Source organism: Lactuca saligna, chromosome 4 (assembly GCF_052625555.1).
Source record: "Lactuca saligna cultivar CGN05327 chromosome 4, ASM5262555v1, whole genome shotgun sequence".
Classification (NCBI taxonomy): domain Eukaryota; kingdom Viridiplantae; phylum Streptophyta; class Magnoliopsida; order Asterales; family Asteraceae; genus Lactuca; species Lactuca saligna.
In genome coordinates this window covers 298,310,148-298,332,661 of record NC_136420.1, presented here as the reverse complement: position 1 = coordinate 298,332,661, position 22,514 = coordinate 298,310,148, and positions in this window count along the sequence as shown.

The window sequence follows — 22,514 nt, the reverse complement described above, 5'->3', positions numbered from 1 at the left end:
TGTGCCGCTACCGCGCCAGCTCCTTCCCCTTCGACGAAGAGGTACCTGAAACCAAAAGTGTAAACTGTAAGCACGAAGCTTAGTGAGTTCCCCCATCGTACCACATACCATACAATCATATCACATACATACTGCCAGACATTTCTGGGGTGCCTGACCTACCGTGTACGACCATTTTGGGATGTCGACCTTCCCGTGTCAAGCCATTCTGGGGCGTTGACCTACCCATATCGAGCTATTCTGGGTTGCTGACTGCCCTTCGGTCCTAACAACCGAACCTCGGGGACTATTTCACCCCCTACTACTACTATCACAAATAACATATCACAAACATAATACCAGACATATCTGGGGTGCCTGAACTACCCTTCGGTCCTAACAACTGAACTCGGGGACTATCCCCTCCTACTACCTCTATCGCATATAACATAACAGGCCAGGATGAAAACATATCTTCACATACTATCAGACGTATCTGGGGTATCTCACTACCCTTCGGTCCTAACAACCGAACTCTACTACTTTCACATTCAACATATCATGCTAGCATATAACATATCAGGTAGTAGCAAACCTAGATGATATCACAAAGACAATCATCTATCATACGTCTCCTACAAGTGGGCCGACATTGTGGCCTTAGAACCATCGCTACCGAAAGCTAACTCACCTCGTAGTAGCTGCTGAACTGTGCGGGAATCCTTTGACTGCTCCCGCTGCTGCTGCTCTGGAAATCCTTCGCCTATAATTCCCACAAAACGATCAATCAAACACTTCTAGCTGTACTTAGGGTAAAATGACCATTTTACCCTTGAACAGGTCAAAGTCCAAGTCAATGTCAACTTCCAGTTGACCCGACTCGCCGAGTTGGCATGCCGACTCGTCGAGTCGCTACCCATTCGATTGTCGTTAATCCCGTCTCTACTCATCGAGTTAGGCATTGACTCGACGAGTTCTCCTTCTAAACCGATGCGCAAAAGTCCTTCATCCTACTCGCCGAGTTGCATGAACAACTCGTCGAGTTCATCTTCATCTGATGAACACTTAAAGCTACGACTCACTGAGTTGTATAAACAACTTGCCGAGTTTGTTCTTCAAGTAAGAAGATTACCTTGGACTCGCCGAGTCAGGGAATTGACTCACCGAGTCCCTCCATGGATGAGTCTGGCTTGCAACTCACTTAGTCCACCCATGACTCACAACTCCACTCAGCACCCACGAAAAGGGGGAAACTCGGGGACTCGCGACTCGACTTGCCTAGTCCGATGAACGACTCACCGAGTCATTCACATGCAATTACTATAAACTCGATACTGCTTGAATCCAGTTCATACCATATATAGATCTGGGATCTTAGGGTAGGTTTACACGTAAAGTTTCCAACTTTACGTGTATACATGCATAGCATGGGGATTTAAGGCTTAATAAAGGCTAAAAGGGTAGATCTAGGACATTCAAGCGATTTACTCCCATAAAGGCCATGGATCTGAGCTTTTGGAGCTCAAATAAGTCTAGATCTGGAGGTTAATCAACTCATTACAATCTCTAATCCATAATCAAGCTTGGAAAAAGGTTCAAGAAGGACTTTAATGGTGTTCTAAGGGACTTTAAGCATAAAAATAGAAGGAAACTGAGTTATACCTCAATGAATCTCTGAAATAACACCAAGATATCTGGCCTCCTTCTTCTCCTCTTGATCTACTCTCCTTCTTCTCTGAAAATCTTCAAGAAATCACACCAAAACACTTCAATCTCACAAAAAAGGGGGTTAGGTCGATATAAGGAGCTCTGAGGGTGAAGGAGTCGGGCTTGGGGAGCATAAGGTTTATTTAAATAGGGTGCAAACCCTTGAAATTAGGGTTTCATCCAGACAGGGGAGGGGACTTGCCGAGTCTAGAATGTGGACTCGCCGAGTCGCCAACTTAAACGTGCTCAAAATCCCGACTCTACTCGGCGAGTCGGGCCTACAACTCGCCGAGTCCAAGGCTAAAAATGTAAATTACTTAGATAGGTCATACATACCAGGAACCAGGTGCTACATTAACATAGTGGTTTAATCAATTAAGTGCTTAATGGTATGGATGGGTCTTCTATGGAGTACACAGGGCATACCCAGCTCGTACGTTGCGCGTACTGGCTCTAAACGGAGTACACTAAGCATAAGTTTGAGTAAGTTGAGCGTACTCTACAATTTGACTTTTTATTGACTTTCGTGTTTTGGGCCATATTTTGGAATTTTAGGGTTTGGTCGAATAGCCTTTTGATCTTCGGGCATTATAAGGCTTTGTGACTTGTTGGATTAGGCTCATGATAGATTTTGGGCCCAATTCTGAAGTTGGGCCATCTTGGGCTTTTTGGTGTTATTAGATTGGGCGTCAGATTGTGGGTCAAGTGAGGAAAAGGTAAAATGGACTTTTACCCTGAGTGTTGGACAATCAAACTAAGATTCTAGTTATGGGATGTGGACCAATTATTAATTGGGTATTATTTGATGATGCTAGCATGGAGATTTTCCAGGTCAGTAGTCTGAGCTTTTATCAGAGATACTCACCAGCTTGAGGTGAATTTGCTCACAACGCTTGACGAGTCAAAGGCACCAATATCGGGCCATGATTTGTTATGGATATGATGCTAGTTGTATGCATGAATCTTGCATGTGTTGTACGTGATATATATACCAGGCGATGCCCAATGCTAGGTGGGGCCTGATGAATGTATTATATGCTATTTGTGTTAGTGATTATTACATGTGTTTATGTGTGTATATGTATACCAGGTGGGTCCCGATGCTAGGTAGGGCTTGATAAATGTGATGAGGCGAGGCCCAACTCATGATATTGACAGATCTGTTTCGAGCGGGGTCAACGTCGGGGGGGGGGGGGGGGATGTGTGTTAGGCAATGCCCCATTGTATGTTAAAAATGTATTGTATGTGGTGTTTTAGGGAACTCACTAAGCTTCGTGCTTACGGTTTTCAGTTTATGTTTCAATTTCTTTCAGATCAAAAGGGTAGAGCTCGTGGTGATCGCATTGCACACACCATATCGTTTCACTTTTTATTTGAATATGATCGATTTGGATGTTTTGATCATACTCTGATTCTATGATGGTTTTATGAACATGTTTTGAATGATGGTTTTATTACTTAAAAATTGAAAAAAAAAATTGTCATAATTTTTGGGACGTTTCAAGTTGGTATTAGAGCCTGGTTTGAGGTATTTAGGCACACTCTCGGGTGTGTTTGAACTAAAATTGAGGATTTTATAGATTTATATAAAAAGAAATGTTTTATAAAAAGATTTTTCTAACAAAAGAAAGAGGTGTGGTGCATGCAATTTCCCGAGCTCAAGTAAGTTTTCCCAAAATACCTATACATGTTTTAGGATATGATTGATCTGTGAATCGCATGCTAGATTACGGCTAAGGATCTAGAAGAGATGCCTTTGTATGCCTGCTATATGAGCTTGTAGACTTGCATGTTAGTATTGATCAACCAGTGATAGGATGCTTTATTTAAGTTATGATTGATTTTGATTAGTCAATGCTCGAATACTGCTTGCATTGTGCTTTTTAGGAGTTCTCATTAACTTTAGCTAACTAATAATCAAATATGCTAAGTTACATATTGTTGAGACTAAATAATTTTTGAAGGTTAGGTTTTAACTGTATTGCACAGGTCTTGTTTGAGTCCAGCTGTGGTAGTGTGAGACCTTTCATTCCGTAACACCTAGAATCTTGTGGAATAATTGTTGGAAATAAATCCTCTATGCAGGTTTGGACATAGTGTGTTGGAGAAACCAACACATCGCGTCTAGATTTAAAGAAGTGCAACTTTCACTAAGGTCAGCACGGTGTGTTTACGTCATTACATGGCGTGTTGGCAGCTGGTGGAGAAAAACCTACTTTCTTGGGTGTTGCACCCTATATAAAGACCTTAAGTCCTCATGGTTGGCCTTCTTACCAGCCTCTATTTCCACTAAAACCCTAAAATCGATCTTTAAGTTTGTTAGTGGTGTTCTTGAAGTTTCTTTGCTTGGGGAAAGGCTTTGGGTCCAATATCATCATCTTGTGGGGAAGCTTTATGAGGTATCAAGTTTGCATCTTGTCTTGTATATATTTAACTCTCTTCATAGTTAGTTGTGCTTTTTGTCCATTTTTGGGTTAATGGATGAGTTAGGTTGTTTAAGGGCTTGTTCTTTCAGATCTAAGGTTGTTTTGGTATCCTTGAGAATAAAGGTGAAAGCTTTATGAGAGTTTTGGTTTCATGCATGCAATAAGTCAATTATTAATTCGTAAGAGCTTCATTTAGACATGTTGTAACGACCAAAAATTTCTATTAAAAACATTACTAAAACCATATTTATAAAAACCACATCATAAGTCATAACATAATTTATGAGTATTAATCCAAAACATAATCTTATTATCAGAGTAAACATTCCCAGGCTAGCTGAGTATGGTGTGTGCACTGCAACCTCTCCGAGCTCCTCCTTTGAAAACCGAGTACCTGAAACCAAAAAATGAAACCGTAAGCATGAAGCTTAGTTAGCTCCCCAAAACTACCACATACCATACAATAACATATAAAGCACATACTGGGCCTTGCCCACTACATCGGACCGAGGTCCGGACTAACTGGGGCCTTGCCCCTACATCGGACCGAAGTCCGGACTAACTGGGGCCTTGCCCCCTGCATCGGATAGAAGTTCAGAAACTGACTGGTACCTTGCCCCTACATCGGACCGAAGTCCGGACTAACTGGGGCCTTGCCCCCTGCATCGGATAGAAGTTCAGAAACTGACTGGTACCTTGCCCCCTGAATCGGATCGAAGTTCGGAAACTGACTGGGACCTTGTCCAATGCATTAGACCGAAGTCCGGACTAACTACATCGGACCAAAGTCTGGAACTAACAGAACATAGCATAACATAAACATATCAACTAGCATGAACACATATACTGCATACTGCATCAGGCCGTAGCCCGGAACACATAACACATAAATCGTGTCTGAGCCACGAAGGTATCAAACATACTAACTACTACATGAGACCGAAGTCCGAAAACTACTGCTAGCTAAACGGGTCGGCATTGTGGCCTTAGACCTGTTCCTACTGGAAGGAAACTCACCTGAACCGCTGAAGTTCGTGCCGATAACCCTCTTGCTGCTAACCGACAATCCTCTGAGGCGCCGCTCCTCTAGCTCTTCGAGCTACCAATAACAATATAACACTTAGTCTGACAGTCCTCCAAAAGTTAACTAAGTCAACTCTTGACAAAGTCAAAGTCAAAGTCCTGGTCAAAGTCAACCTCCCAGGTTGACCCTACTCGCTGAGTCAGCCTACTGACTCGTCGAGTTCATAAGCTATGAAACCCCTTTTCATTCGCGAGTCGACTCGCCGAGTCAGACCATGACTCGCCGAGTCTACTGATTTCTGAGTTATATCCTGTCCAACTCACTGAGTCTCCACTCCATTCACTGATCCATGTCTTAACTAGAAGGGTTTGGGTTTTTGCGACTTGACTCTCCGAGTACAAGAACAAACTCGCCGAGTCCAAGGCGATCTTCAACAGACTCGTCGAGTTGTTCTTCCAACTCGTCGAGTTCCTGCCTATCTTCATTCAACTCGCTGAGTCTACCCATGTGACTCGCTGAGTCTCTTAAGTTCTTAATCCATACAATGGCTTTTCGAGCCATGCAAGGGCTCCAAACTGTAGATCCACTCTTTTAAGGCATAACTCCCACGTAAAGTTGAAAACTTTACGTGAAAGCAAGGAGTTAAATGTCCAAATCACTCTAGGGCTAGGGTTAAAGACACTACTTTCTTGATGCAAACTCATTTTTTCTTCAAGTGTTTCCCACTAGAACACCTCCCAAAGCTTCAATCTCCCTCCAATAGCCTTATATACACGAGTTAGGATTTACTGGACCTCAAAGGTGGCTAAGGGAGCTGAGGGGAGGACATTGAGTTCTTTAAATAGGGTGCAATCCCGAAGATTAGGGTTTTTCTCTTTCCAGCACCAACTCGTCGAGTCTAGCTTCTGACTCGGCGAGTTGGTCACTTAATTCGTGACCCAAACTCGCTCCGAATCAGCGAGTAAGTATACCTACTCGTCGAGTCTCTTCTTTAATTTACACTTTTAGTCCTTAACTCAACTTCTAAAATTTGGAATGTTACAACTCTCCCCGACTTAAATTAAATTTCATCCTCGAAGTTCACTATGGCTAACTGACCTACCATCCGCCTCCATCACCCTGTCTGGTGATTCTAACTCTATTGACCTTCTGCCCTGTCATACTGGATGGCATAATGCTTGCAGATAAAACCCTGAGAACAATCTAATCCTTAACCTTCCTAAGAACACCTTCTGCTCGACTGGAAAACCTTCCTGTACTCCCTGAGTACTTAGGCTAAACGTTCTTGGGGTATACTCTATTTTCCTCATGTGTTCTCTAGCCTTCCCAAGGCTACCTTCTATAGCTATTCATTTCTTTTCCACTGTGAATATCATACCCTTCACGATGTCCATCACTCCAGCCACTCTCAGTGCTGGTCACTACTGTTGGTACATACTGAATGCTTCTTATTTCCATAACTTAGTGTTGAGCACCCGTCCCAACGAATGGATCAGATAATCCTTCGAGTGCAAGATTCATCCATGCAACGGTTAAGACTCATACGAGAGCTGCGCAACAACGTCAAACCCTCCCCTCTGAGATTATCCAACCCTGCTGTGAGAGGCGTAGCACCCTTTGTCAACTTGCTGCCTCTTACCATACTTCCCTTATCGTTACTACCTCTGACTGAAAATTTTATTGCCCTCATCCGCCTACCGGTTGCACTGAGACCACCCTGGTCTAACTACTCTGCCGATATCTGGGTTACAGGACCCCCACCGGTTACTACACCCCCATTGCAATCTCCTAGTCGCTTCCAGCCACTTCTGAAGATACTTCGATTATCTATAACTGTTCTATCCACTCTGCCGCTCATACTGAATCGATGCTGCTAGAACCAGCCTGCTTATCTCCCATCTAACTACTCAACTTCCACTAACTCGAGCCTTCTATCCCAAAAGAAAGGCTATCTGCCTAATTATCCTTGCAGATCACTTATACATGGAAAAAGACTTAACTGATCTTGCTGAGAGGGACTTGCCATTTCCAAATCAACCAACTATACCATCATCAATTGCATTCCAACACACATACTAATACTGTCCATAACACTAAAACTATACGAAACACTGAACTGCCTGCAACACTGAACTGCCTGAAACACTGAACTTCTTGAAACACTGAATTGACTGAAGCACTAAACTGGATGAAACACTGAACTGGCTGAAGCACTGAACTAGCTGAAACACTGAACTGGTTGAAATGCTGAACTGCTATATGGCTGCTCCCCAAAATATCTCAAGACCTTCCTGGTCTCCAATCATTCGTCGGTTATCTGCAACATCGAGTTCCAACTCAACTGTGGAGTCCAAGGACTCCTTACTTAGTCTCTCACATGATTTCTGAGCGAAATCCTCCACTGGAACTAGTTGCCACCAGTTATCTTGTCACTGTGGCTCTAACAACCTCCCGATCCAACCGACTGGGTCCACACATTGAATCTTGACAACATCAATTCCAAACTAAAAGTGATGACTCCCAGACTATCGGTAGCCCTTAACATACACGCACCCAAGCGGTTCACTGCTTCCTTCATCTCATAATTATGGTGACGATCCAACTATCGAATCGCCGACTTAACCATAACTGAATCATTTGGGAAATCCGAAATCTAACCCGTGGATTCTCATAACCTCACTGTTGTACCCCTGGTGGGTACTACTGTTCCCCTACGTCCAAACAACGCGCTCATACTGCCTACCAACCTGATAAATGCTACAGCTACACCCGCAGGCTTACAACTCTCTAATACTATCTGGCTGCTAGTGAATGCTACGGCTATCCCCGCAACTTATAACACTCTACTACTATCTGACTGCTAGTGAATGCTACGGCTACCCCCGCAGACTTACAACACTCTACCACTAACTGATTTCTAGTGAATGCTACGGCTACCCCTGCAAACTTACAACACTCTACTACTAACTGATTGTTAGTGAATGCTACAGCTACCCCCGCAGACTTACAACACTCTATTACTAACTGACTGCTAGTGAATGCTACGGCTACCCCCACAGACTTACAACACTCTACTACTATCTGACTACTAGTGAATGCTATGGCTACCCCCCGACTTACAACACTCTACTACTAACTGGCTGCTGCTGGAAAAATGATGTGGCTTTCCTGCCGCTCTACCATGCTCTGCAGGCTGTCTCTACCACTGACTACTAACACGAAAGCATATCTTGCTAATCGTTCTCAAGATCTTCATTCCGTCTCACTAGAGTCCTACAGGCGGTCCTCCAACCCTGGATTCCCAACCAGCTACTAACCATCTCGATTACATGAACTAACCGTTGGGAAGTTCCTCAAACTCCCGATCCTGAACTCCTCAATCCATCAATCGTTATGCTACTATCTTTTCTTCTCTGAGGTTGCATACTCATTCTGGGTCTGTGTTCTCTTACCCTTGTATACTCGGAGGATTCTCCTCCACTTGGATCCGGCTAACTCCTTACTGCTTACTGGTCGAAAGGATTCCCCAACCTTCCTTCCATGAAAAGGGGCAATCCGCTGCCCGCCCACGTTTACCTCTGTTGGCACTCCAACCAACCCTTACCAGATTCGAACCATTCCTTCTTAACTAACCGCACACTCTTCAATCCTTCACTTAATTTGCTTTACTGACTGCATCTTGAGTACTTGCGTTCAAGGTAAACATCTCCAATTCACTTCCCTACTATCCGCTAGTTACTTCACTAGAAGCTTTAAATCGTCACTACTAAGGATATAACTGATCAATACCCGAATGATATCTTTCGAAAGTAGTGAGGCACTACTGAATCTTACACATACATGCTACAGTCACCGCATCTGAAGTAACCTGATCTAGAGGGGACGACCTCCAATTTACCATTCTAATTCCAAGGTATGCAGATGGCATAAAACTCAGTCATAAGCAGGTAACATAATACCCCAACATATATGCTTATTGATATCAATGCAGCAACATAACAACAATATCATGAATAATAATTGATAGGAAGGTAAAAGATACGTACCCCCATCATTCAATGCTGCTCTAATCCTTGTTGAAATCAACCGAAATAATCGGCTCCAAACCATAGGCGCCCTTGCCCGGCCCTGACAACAACTAGTGGTTCTCGAAGTCACAGGGGTAGGAGCTATCACCTGCTCTGCTGTGTGCAAACTCGGATAGTGGGCCTTCTTGGGGCCCCTCTACTGTAATGGAAACATATCGGGTCAAGTTCCTGGGCAATGGTAACAATAGAATTTCTACTAAAATGGCCAATCCGGCCGCACTTGAAACATCCAACCTCGCCACCACTTCTACACCTGTACGCACCCTCGTGTATCCTACCACACTTCCCGCATTGACTGCGGCTCTGATAGTCCCTCGATATCGAATCCGACCCCTTGGGCCTCTTGCCCTAACCTGTAGCTACCTGAGTATCATCTGTTTTCCTCTTCCTTTCCGACTCCCTTCCCATCTCTCGCTCATGCGTTACCTCGTCGACCCCATCCAATGATGTTGGGTAACTCCTCGCGAATGAATAGTGAAACCTCATTAACTACCCAATCATGCAAGGGTCTCTCCTGGAGATAGGGTGTCCCACTCACCCCTGACCCCTGATGGAAAAAGCTATAAATGGAATCCCCCTCCCTGATGGATCCACAAACTTCATAAGAAGCGGGTTCTAGACGAGCCCTAAACTGTCCTGAAACTATCCCGACCCTAAAGGCTTGAAGATGACTGTCCATGAGCTCCACGATGGCCTCTCTAACTGAACCGAAAATCACTGGAGTCTGATCAATGATGTTGCACATAATCTCTGCGGAAATGAAATCCCTCATCTGATCATCAAGCTGCCCGACTCTGGAACCTGAGCCAGATCCCTCCCCGGCACCTGAACTGCCAACTGATATCTCACGCAATGTCACCAGGCTGAAAGTATAACACATTACTGATCAACACACCATTGCTGAGGGACCTCTCACACCTTCTACTAGTTCCCTGGTTTTTCCTCGGCCCCTCTTGAATCGAGTATGGATCCTTTATTTTCAGCAGTACAGATCCATACTACCTTCTACATCTATCCGTACTTTCCTCAAGAGTTACCTCAACTCCACCAAGTCCCTTTTCTCTACTACTAATCTTTGCTACTCTCATCCTAGGCTTTCCTTAGGGAACCTCTGACTCCACCCAAATAGTCCTCAACTGCTGAAGGTCTCCTCGTAATGCGAATTAGCCACCACCTGAATACCATCACATGTGACGAGGCTAAGATAATCCTTCGAGTAAAAGACTCATCCCTACAATGGTTAGACTCAGACGAGAGTTGCGCAACAGGGCGAAATCCACCACTCTAAGATTATTCAACCCTGATCACATGTGATGTGACGTATTCACCTACTGGCTAACTCCCATCACTCGGAGCCCCACAAAGCACAAAGCAAGCAACATTCAAACAAAGGAAACTACTCGAGTAATTCTATCCTCATATCAAGAAACTACACTAGCATACAATGTTGAACTCATATTATCAGGCATAACCTAAACAGGCTACCCTACTGCTATCTACTCAATACTAGCATGCAATTCCCATAAGGCTGAAACACATAAAGCAGGCACATATGGCATCCTCCTAGATTCTTAGTCCTATACTAGCATGTTGTTCTAGTGAAACTGAAACTAGAACTAAAACTGAAACTGAAACTGATAATCATAAACTAGTATGGGTAATTTGGGAGTACTAACTTAAGCTCAACTGATTGCATGCACCACACCCTTTTTCTCTTTTCTAGTTATTTTCTTTCAAAATATTCTTTTCGCTTTTTCTAAATCTCTTTTCTTTTCTCAAACATAAACATATACTGCATAACATAACATAAACATATACTGAACATAACATAACAGAAACATATCAACTAGCATGAACACATATACTGCATACTGCATCGGGCCGTAGCCTGGAACACATCATACATAAATCCTGTCAGAGCCATGAAGGCATCAAACATACTAACTACTGCATCGGACCGAAGTTCGGAAACTACTGCTAGCTAAACGGGTCGACATTGTGGCTTTAGACCCGTTCCTACTGGAAGGAAACTCACCTGCACCGCTGACGTTCTGCCAATAACCCTCTGGATGCTAACCGACAACCCTCTGAGGCGGTTCTCCTCTAGCTCTCAGAGCTACCAATAACAATATAACACTTAGTCTGACAGTCCTCCAAAATTCAACTAAGTCAACTCTTGACAAAGTCAAAGTCTTGGTCAAAGTCAACCTCCCAGGTTGACCCTACTCACCGAGTCAGCCTACTGACTCGTCGAGTTCATAAGCTCTGAAACACCTTTTCATTCGCAACTCGACTCGCCGAGTCTACTGAGTTCCGAGTTCTGTCCTATCCAACTCACTGAGTCTCCATTCCACTCACTGATCCGAGTCTTAACTAGAAGGGTTTGGGGTTTCACGACTTGACTCGTCGAGTACAAGAACCGACTTGCCGAGTCCAAGGCGATCTTCAACAGACTCGCCGAGTTGTTCTTCCAACTTGTTGATTTCCTGCCTATCTTCATTCAACTCGCCGAGTCCACCCATGTGACTCACCAACTCTATTCAGTTCTTAATCCATAAAGTGGCTTTTGGAGCCATGCAGGGGCTCCAAACTATAGATCCACTCTTCTAAGGCATAAGTCCCACATAAAGTTGCAAACTTTACATGTAAGCATGGAGTTAAAGGTCCAAATCACTCTAGGGCTAGGGTTAAAGACAAAGTGGCCTCACCAGCAACTCATGGACTGATGCTTTATGACATTCTAGACGAATAAAAGTCTAGATCTAGAGTAGCAACCTCAGATTTGAACTCTAAACCCGAAATGGTTCTCACTCATACCAAAATGGCCCCAAATCTCATTCAAGAATAAGTCAAGAAGCAACAAGGAAAGGTAGCAGCACATTACCTTCAAGATGTGCCCAAAACTACAAAGGATTCTGGATCTACACTAGTTGCTTGATGCAAACTCTTTTCTACTTCAAGTTTTTCCCACTAGAACACCTCTCAAAGCTTCAATCTCCCTCCAATGGCCTTATACACATGAGTTAGGATTTACTGGACCTCAAAGGGGGCTAAGGGAGCTGATGGGAGGACATTGATTCCTTTTAATATGGTGCAATCCTGAAGATTAGGGTTTTTCTCTTTCCAGCATCAACTCGTTGAGTCCAGGTTCTGACTCGGCAAATTGGTCACTTAATTTGCGACCCAAACTCGCTCCGACTTGGCGAGTAAGTATACCTACTCATCGAGTCCCTTCTTTAACTTACACTTCTAGTCCTTAACTCAACTTCTAAAATTTAGGATGTACACATGCATAAACGTAAAGTTCACTACTTTACTTGGTTTGCCAGCTAAAAGAAGTCAGATCTATGTTTTGGGGCTATGTATTTCTAGATGAAGTGCTTTTTGGTTAAGCCTTTGCACTATAAACTTTATGGATTTGGTTTGAACCTTTTTGGGTAGTCCCAATGGATAAAGTTGGAAAATTTATTCCTCTAGACTATGTTACGGACTAGATCTGTGCTTTGGAACTATTGGAATCGGAGAAAACAATTTCTTGTATTAAGTTGGTGAATCTCGGGCAAACACGACGTGTTTGCATGCCAACCCGGCGTGTTGGTTGGGGTTTTCCTGATTATCTAGATGATGGAAGAACACAATGTGTCCAAGGGGCAACATGCAATGTTTGGTCAACATGGGCTGTTGACTTTGACTTTCACCAGAAGTTTGATCAGGGTTCACTATAGGATATGTTGGGCCATGTTTGGGCCTTTTGAATTGTATGTTTAGGCCTCAGTCTTGGGACTAGCTAGATAAAGGGTAAAATGGTCTTTTACCCTAAGTATGGATGGAGGGTATAGAGTTTACTGCAGTTGTTAATTGGGTATTATTGGTTATTGATAGTTCGGTGGACTTTCAGACCAACTTTCAGTTATTATCAGTGTGATCTAGCAGTGCAAGGTAAGTCTCTTCACTATTATATGGGTCGAAGGCACCAATTCCGGCCCTAGTGGTTTATGTATTGTAGGGAGATCAGTGGGTGACCCTTTGTCTTAATTTGAAAGACCCGGAGGTGGCTGTTGGCAAATTTGTATGCAAGACCAGAGTGTGGACTCTGATAGTTAAGTAGATAAGTAGTTGTAGATTGTATGCTAGTTATCTTTATGATGATAGCATGGAAGACTAGGAGGTGGCTCCTGGCACTTGTCTATAAGACGCCGGGTTTGGGCCCCCGGCCTGGCAAGGAAGACCATGATACAACTAATGGCATAATGGCAAGACTATGGTTGGCACATAACATCTCTTATCGCATGTTTGATAGGGATGATATACATGGCTCATATATTATGTATGGTATGTAGTGTTTTGGGGAATTCACTATGCTTTGTGCTTACAATTTGTGGTTTATGGTTTTAGGTACTTCCGATTCGAAAGGAAAAGGCCTAGCTTGATCAGAGCGCACACACTCGTGTTTTCCTTAACTCGTAATTTTGGGAATGTACTTTGATAATTGTTTTATTTGAAACACTTCTAAATGTTTGAATAAAGAATAAATGAGTGTTTTGATTAGGGTGTGCAAAAAAACCGCAAAACTGAAAAACCGAGCTGAACCGCCCAATCCGAAACCGAAAAAACCAAAACCAAGAAAACCGGATATCAAAGGGTCGGTTTTTGGATTTCATATTTAGGTGTCTGCGAAGACCCGAACCGAACCGTTTGATTATATATATATATATATATATATATATATATATATATATATATATATATATATATATATATATATATATATATATATATATATATATATATATATATATATATATATATATAAAGTAAAAAAAGTATTATTTCATTAGTATTGTTTTGATTGATCTACGAGTCCAATAACCTAAACAAAAATCCATACCGACAACTCCAATTTTGTAATTCCAAATTCATTTTATTTGCTTGTTATTTTTATTATTGTATTTTTTATACAAATTATGATATATGATATTTGAACTTCATTACATTTTTTAAACTTCATTATGTTTTTTTGTAAGCTCTTTGACTTACTAATTTTAAAAAGAGATAACTAGAATGGAGTTTGTAGTTTCAATTGAATTTAATTTTTTATATTTTACCGGGTACCCGTGAACCGAACTGTGGTTACCCGCATTCATACGGTTCGGTTCGGTTCGGTTTTTTGTCAACTCGGTTCAGTTTCGGTTAGTGCACATGAGGTAACCGCCCCGTGGTCATGGTTCACAATTTTATTACTATCCGAACCGAACCGCCCCGTGAACACCCCTTGTTTTGATTATATAAAAAGTGAAATTTTTATCCTGTGATTTTCAAGACATTACAATTTGGTATCAGAGCATTGGTTTGAGGAATCCGGACATACTCTTGGGTATGCCTGGACTCAAACTGAGGGTTTGGTGAATTTTTTTATAAAATAAATATTTTATTAGAAATGGGTTCTAATCAAAGAAAAGGGTGTGATGCATGCAGTCGAAGATTACCCTTGCTATTTTGGAGTAGATTCCTATTATCTTTGGTTCGATTAAGGAGGGGATTCTGGAGCTTTTGGATGAGCGCTTGGGCGCATTCTGAGATGAGGTTATGGCTATTGTTGGAACTCGCACTCTTTCTTTGTGTGAGTTTCGTGCTTGTGGAGCTCACATGTTCTCTAGGGAGAAGGACCCCATTTCCAGTAAGAGATGGTTAGCGGATATGGCTAACGTGTTTAGGATAAGTTTATGTCTTGAGGGGTTAAAGGTTAGATTCGCTTCCTGCATTTTGAAGGGCAGGGTACATGATTAGTGGGAAGAGGTACGATGTGAGGTGGTGATGATGTTGTTGATGTTATTTCGTGGGATGAATTTTCGACCAGGTTCTGAGATGAGTTCACATCGGTAATTAAGGTGCAACAGTTGGTGCAAGAGTTTCAGGATCTCTTCCAGACTACTGAGACAGTGGCAAAGATCACTGCCAAGTTTAGGGAGAAAGCCTTATTGTTTGTGTAGTATGCAGCGGACTAGGAAATGAAGAAGGTAAGGTAGCATGATATGTTGAAGGATGACATCAGGGAGTTTGTGAGTATATCGAGGTGCAAGACCCTGAATAATATGATATCTAGAGCCCGTGAGCGGGAGAATGATTTTGAGTACCTAGGGAAGGGGGGGACAGATTAGGTGCAGGTAGTGGAGGGTCCCGGGAAAAAACCCAAGACTTCGTATCAGCGATTGAAAGGCCAACAGGGTCAGGGTCAATGCAGCACGTGCGGGAAACTGCACGATGGGGTTTGTCGTTCTAGGGGTTTGGGTTGCTACAAGGGGGCAGGGTTGGTCATGTCAGCAGGGATTGTCCTCAGGGGGCAAGCGCGTTATGTTTTCACTGCAACCAAGTGGGCCACAAGAAGGCCGATGTCCGATAGTGAGGGGAGGAGTAGTGAGTGCACTTGCTCCAGTTACTATGAAGATCACTGTTGTTCATAAGGGTAGGGCAGGAGCCTTAGCAGAGAGGAGCCAGGCATTGTAGTGTCAGACATGGAAGGCTAGGACTCCAGAAGGTTATATTGCGGGTATGTTATCTTTTTCCTTGTTTTCATTTGTTATCAGTATTTATGTTGTTTAGAATTTTGTATCAGCCTGGTTAAGCATGATCTTTGGTTAAATTCTTTGTTATTGTTTGATTTGTGTCATCAATAATTGTTATATGCCTTTTGCATGCCATGGAACGTTGGTGGGTTAGTAAGGGGTTGTATTTTGTTGAGCAGATTTCAATGTGTTCAGTTGTTATTCTGGTTCTTGGTCGAGATCAGTTTAGAGGTATTGTGTGAAAGGTCTATGGTCATGTTTAGTGGGTTAGTTCTCCAGTATCGTTACGATTCAGTGGTTTTAGTATTTGAGATTGGTTGGCCACTAGGAGAGCCAAGGGAAGTAGTCAATTGCTAAGGTTCGGTCTTGTCTCCAGTATAAAGGACTTCAAGATTTAGGTGTTATATCATTAAAAGCATCTTGAGTTATCAGATTTGTTGGGATTTTTGGGGAGTGTTATCTGGTCTTCAAGGGTTGTTCGGTCTTAGGGCTTGGCTAGTAATGGAACACTATCATTGTTACGTGTAGGTTGTCAGCGGTTCAATCATAAAGAGTAAGACAAATTGGGAATCTTTCAACATTGTGTGCTTGGAGAGCTTCGTCGGATCAAAGTGGGGGAGAACCGTTCTGATTTTTGGGAGCGGGATGAGGCGTGAAACTAAGATGAGTTTCATATTTCCGTCGGGTAGGAAGGCAACCCAAGTAGTCGTCTAGATTGAGGATTGTATGACTTGGGAGTTCTGGAAACTCCCCCACAGTTGGTTAGCGCCTTCTTGGTTATGGATAATAGGATTTTGGTGGGCCCGAGTTGGGGTTCCAGGCATGACTCGAGCCAGCTTAGGCGCTTGGTCAGGTGTGTGTTCAACTCCGAATGTGTATGGATGGATTGATAGATGAGGGGTAAGACCATGGGCGGTGGCCATGGCAAACTAGGAGAGTTGTAAGAGTGTGGGGTGGCCCGTAGAAATCACTAGCTTGGCAATTAGGGTAGGAGTGTTGTAAGACTACGGAGTAGCCCGTATAATTTATTAGGTTGGCGGTCAGTGTGGGAGGGTTGTAAGATTGTCTGGTGGCCCATAGCATTTACCGGTCCCCATGTAGAGGTTAGGGTGTGGCAAATCCATGATTGGTCATGGATTTCTTCAGATAATCTAGACCTGAAGTGGGTCTGTTCGTAAGACTGTGGGAGGGCCACATAATGCTTGGAAATCATGAATTGGTAGGTTGTTGGAGACCGAGTATGATATAAGACTACAAGTGGACATGTAGTATTTGCATTTAGCACTGCAGTTTGTGGCAGGATGGTTTGGGAAATTGTTGCCAGATGAGGGTTTCTTTTGGGAGTCGCATGGGGCAACTATGTGTGTCTTTTGACTCAGCAACTGGGTGGGAACTTGATGTTTCAATTAGTTGGCAGACAATTTGCCACCAGGGAGGTCTCGGTTGCTATTGGAAAGCAGCTAGGGGGCAGCAAGATTAGTCAGGCAATATTAGTATTGTGGGATCCGTGTGTGGAGTCTCTTGATATTCGGGGAACATGCTAAGTCACTTGCAGATTGGATTAAATACTCTCAGAGTATTTGGTTTGACCCTGTTGTTCAGTTCTTGTCTAAGTCTAACTGTTGTAGGGACGAATCTTCTACTTGAAGGATTATATGAGCCTTCTGTCAAGTATAAGTGTTCTTCAATAGTAATTAGCCATTGATTTTGTTCCCAATGGAAGCATCAAGATAATAAAGGGTTGGAAACATTTTGTTGGTCTGGAATTCAATATGGTTTTGGTATGGTAGTGATACATTATGGGTGGTCTTTCAGGGAGTCAGACCAATTTGAGAATTCAGATTTTGAGTTCCAGGTAAGGTAGAAATGGTTTCTTTAGGGGATTAAGGATTCGTTCATCATCGGGTTGGAGATTTCTGCAAAGTTTGGATTCAGTAGCCTTGGGATGGTCGTTGTGTGCTTGGGGTTGTGGTTGGCATGCCTAGGATGGTAAGGAATGACTTCAAGGATGAAATCTAATTTAAGTGGGGGAGAGTTGTCACACCCACAATCTTGAGGAATAATTGTTATAAATAACTCCCCTTTTTAGGGTTGGACGCAACGTGTTGGAGGAACTAACATGACATGTCTATATTTGAACAAGCGAGGCTTTCATTAAGGCCAACACGACGTGTTTATGCCATTAAATGGCATGTTGGCGGCTGGTGGAGAAAACCCTAATTTTTAGGGTGTTTCACCCTATATAAAGACCTTAAGTCCTCATGGATGTCCTCCTTACCAGCCTCCATTGCCAATAAAACCCTAAAATCAATCTTTAAGTCTCTTGGTGGTGTTCTTGAGCTAGTAAAAAGTTATTTGTTCTAATTTTCGATCTTTGTGAAGGAAGAGGAGATCTAGAGGTTGCTTTGCTTGGGGAAAAGGATTTGGGTCTGTTGGGTTGAAGGGTTGCGCCATTGGGCCATAGTGGTTCGGTCCATTTTGTACTCGTGGTTTGGGCCTATCCAACCATGTTTAGTTTTAGGGTTTGCTTATATATATATATATATATATATATATATATATATATATATATATATATATATATATATATATATATGTATATATATATATAGTGCATGTATGCATTATACTGTTAACGCTTTTGATTATTTTTCCATATTAAGTATTATAACCCTAGCACACCTCTACAGTAGCAATTCTCATTGAATTCTTCTGAGGTGGAGCATATTAATCATTGGACATACGTTTGGTTCATCTTGGTGTTTAATTACTTGTCATTGATTGTTATCGTTTTATTGATATCTGCTGAATCTTTCGATCTTATAGAATTAATTCTAATCCATTGGTATCAGAATAGGATACTATGTAATTCATATGCATCTCTTTTGTTTGAAGAATCTGTTTAGGTTTCCACTTTTATCGAATCTGTAGGAGCGGTCACTTCTTTATTGACATTATTTCCTGCTTTTGATAAAACCCTAATTCAATCTATACAAGTCTGATTCTTGCAGATATTTGTAAAAGTTCATCATGTCTCTCGGTGATTTTCAAACCAATCCAATCAATATCTCCAATAGCATTAGATCTACAACTAGGATTCCAATCCTATACACTCAAGATTATGCAGTTTGGATGCATCACTTTGAAGATTATTTGGTTGGATCTTAAGAGAATGGCTATCTAATCTTGGAAGCAATAACATTGCGTCCATTTGTTCATTCTGGAACAAATAGAACAGTCAAAACTCAAAAGGAGTACAACGCACTCTTAACTGATGTGGAAAAAATTCCTCAAGATGAAAAAGACAAGTTGTTGTGTAATGTAAAGGCCATGAGAATGATAAGGTTCGCCTTGTAGTCCGATACCTTTCATTTAGTTAGCCCATGCACCACAACGAAAGAGATATGGGATAGACTCAAGGAGTTGTATTCAACTGATTAACACCTGGAACACTCCATCCAAACTCTGTTGTTTTTAGAGTTCAGTGCATTTCAACAGAAACTGGATGAGAAACTCATTCAGGCTTTCGATCGGTTCAACCTCTTCTAAACAAAATGATCAAGCATGGCATTGGAAGAGAAGTGATTGAAAAAAGTTCACATTTTTGAATGGTTTAAGACCCGAATGGATGGCTATAGTTTCAACTGTGAAGGCTCACGAGAAGTTTAAGTCTTATTCCCTGGCGAAGATGGTGGGAATTATGAAGTCGCACAAAAGTGTTGTGTCAAAAGAAGCAAAGTAGTATCCGGTATGGGATCTTTGGCCCTTCTCTCAAAAGGGAAGAATATGGCAGAGGAGGAAGAGGAGTTAGAAATGTCAGAATATGATCTGACAAGCGAAGAGTACACAATGATGGTCTCCAACCCAAAAAGGTTCGCTTGTAAGAAGTTCCCGGTCGCCAAGAACCGAAATTGGAAGGGGAGCTATAGCTCAGAAAAGACTAAAGAGGATATCAAAAAAATCCTCAGAAAGAAGAAGAGAAGAAAGAGAGCAAACTTGTGGGAGACTCCGGTTACGATTGCAACTTCTGTCATGGAAAAAACCCTTTTGCCAAAGTTTGCATGTTGAGAAAGCTGTTAGAGAATAAAGAGGGTGAAGATTATGAAGAATATTACATGCGCAAGCTAGAGGAGATAAATAAGAAGAAAACCTCTAACATAGTTATGAATGTTTTAATTGTGCAGGAAAACGTGCTTGATGATGAATTCGGTGGAGTAGAAGTCTGGTCGATAGACTCAAAAGATGAAAAAGTGCGCAAACCAACGCATGGCAGGGCACTTGTGGTCAAAGAAAGTAATGTTGAGATTGAAAGGAAATGCTTGGTGGTAACTACTGGAGCTTCTCAAACGAGGGGCTATACAAGCAAAGGAGAGTGTAATGAAGTGAATCAGAAGGAAGAAAAATGCTTCGTTGCCAAACCTGTGAGTGAGAGGATTAGCGAATGTGATCAGTTGATCAAGAAGGTACAATCTATTCTCGAATCACTTAAAATACCTGTTACAAACTATGAAAAGGAATTAAACGAATTAAAATTTAAGTTTTCATATTTATGTGGTAGCCTAATGCAAAATTTCCTCACAAATGCTAACCTAACCGATCAACTTAGCAAGGCAACATCCAAGAGTGACGAGCAAAGAATGTCGATCGAGAAGACGGACTTAGAGTTACTTAGGTCTAGAGAGGAGCAGATTTATTTACAGTTAGATAATTTAAAGATTTTAAAATAACGAAATATTTTTTGTTTAGTAGCTAAATGTATTTACACTAATATTACTGAGTTGCACTTAAATTGTGATATTGGCAAAAAGGTTCACAAAATGATCTTGCCATTTCTTGAATTTGAGGAGGATGAAGTAGATGCAGATTGTTATAACTATGAATGAATTGTATCATATGATGAGGTTTCGGATGCTTACAGGATAGGTCTGGACAAAATTAAGTCCTTTATAAAATCAAAGGACCGTAAGGACATGCTCAGAAATTTGTTGGATGAAAATGACAAATTGGAAATAAAGACCGAAACCATGCAAAAATTAGACTCATTGAATACCGAATTAAAATTAGAACACAAAATGAATATGGAAAATTCTTCTGAATTTGATGAGGACACTGATATGAGTGAAATTTCCTTAGAGGATGAAGTTGACAGTTCTGAATTCCTAAAAAGCGAGCCCGAACCAGCAAAGCCACTTATATCTGAAAATCCAGTTAAGTTCACCCGTTTATCCAAAAACAAGTGCAAAGTCCTTAGAGAAAAAGCAGTTGTATATCAAAAGGTGCAAACAGTACCAAATCAAGTGTATGCTACTACAGGAGTTACCAAAAGGCAAACAGTGGAGCTTACTTCGTTGGTGGATGAAAACAACGCTGAAGGTTGTGACAACTTTTTTTTGGTCAGCTCCCATTAACAATTTAGATGAAACAGTAGGTCTGTCAGAACAAACCTTATGGAGAGTCAAAGGCATATATTTGGCTGAGCCACTTAACAAGCCTTCAAGCTTTGATAAGCCAAGCACAAGTGGTACTAAAGAGATTCAAAGCGAACCAGTAAAGGATTCAACTGGATCATCTCAAAGCGAAGCTAGTAAAGAAATACTGAAACCAAAAGCAAACATTCACAAGTCTCAAGAGCAACTTGCTGAGAATGCACGTCAAAGAAACTGAAGGTATCAGAAGAATCTCAAAGAGAGAAAGTAGTTCTAGAATTCCCAAAATGCTAATTATGTTCACAAAGTGCCAAAACCATAGAAAAAAGCAAGTCCTCAGTCGAACAAAGCCCCATGCGCTTAGTGTCAGTCTTGCAGATCAACAAACCGAAGAAATAGTTTCGGTGCCAAGCCCAGCAGCAGCAAGAACCGAAAGACTAGTTTCGGCTCTAAACCCCAAAACCTTCATCAACAACCGAAGGAGGAACCAATGAAGGATATCAAAGGAAAAGGGAAGCAAGTCTCGGATTCTGAGGTTCATGCCAAGAAAACAACATGTAATCCTAGGAATAAAAAGGCTAATAAGAATCAAAATAAAAATAACCAACTTGATTCAAATAAACCAAAAGTGGAAAATAATAAAATCAAAGTTTTCACCATTAAAAGGAAACATGAAACCACCTTAATAAAAAGATCATATTTGGTGCATCTTTCTATTGCTATTCCTTTTCCTGTAAAAGGTTCATGTGGACCCAAGAAAATTTGGGTTCCTAAATCTGCTTAATTCTTCCAGGTTATAATTGACGACCAGTTCGACGACGAATGGTACATTAATAATGGCTGCTCACGTCACATGACATGAAGGAGGGAAGAATTGAGGGAGTTTCGGGCTCTTAAGGATGTTGGATGTGTCAAATATGGAAATAATTCATATGGAACGACCAAAGGCTATGGAATGATCACAAATGGGGAATTCTCAATCAGAAAGGTAGCATATGTGGAGGGATTGCAACACAACCTAATCAGTGTCTCTCAACTTTTGTGGGAACTTATTTAAATGTTTCGTTCGATGATGAAAGTTCAGACATTCTTGAAAAGAAGACAAAGACTGTTCTGTTAAAATCCAAGTGAAAGGGTGAGATGTACCCTCTTAATCTCAATCCAATTTGAGGAAATCCAATTGTATGTCTTATAACGAAAGCACACTCTGACGAAAGTTGGTTGTGGCACCGAAGGCTCTCTCACCTCAACTTCAAAGATATCAACAGGTTGGTTATTGGTGATCATGTTCGAGGACTTAC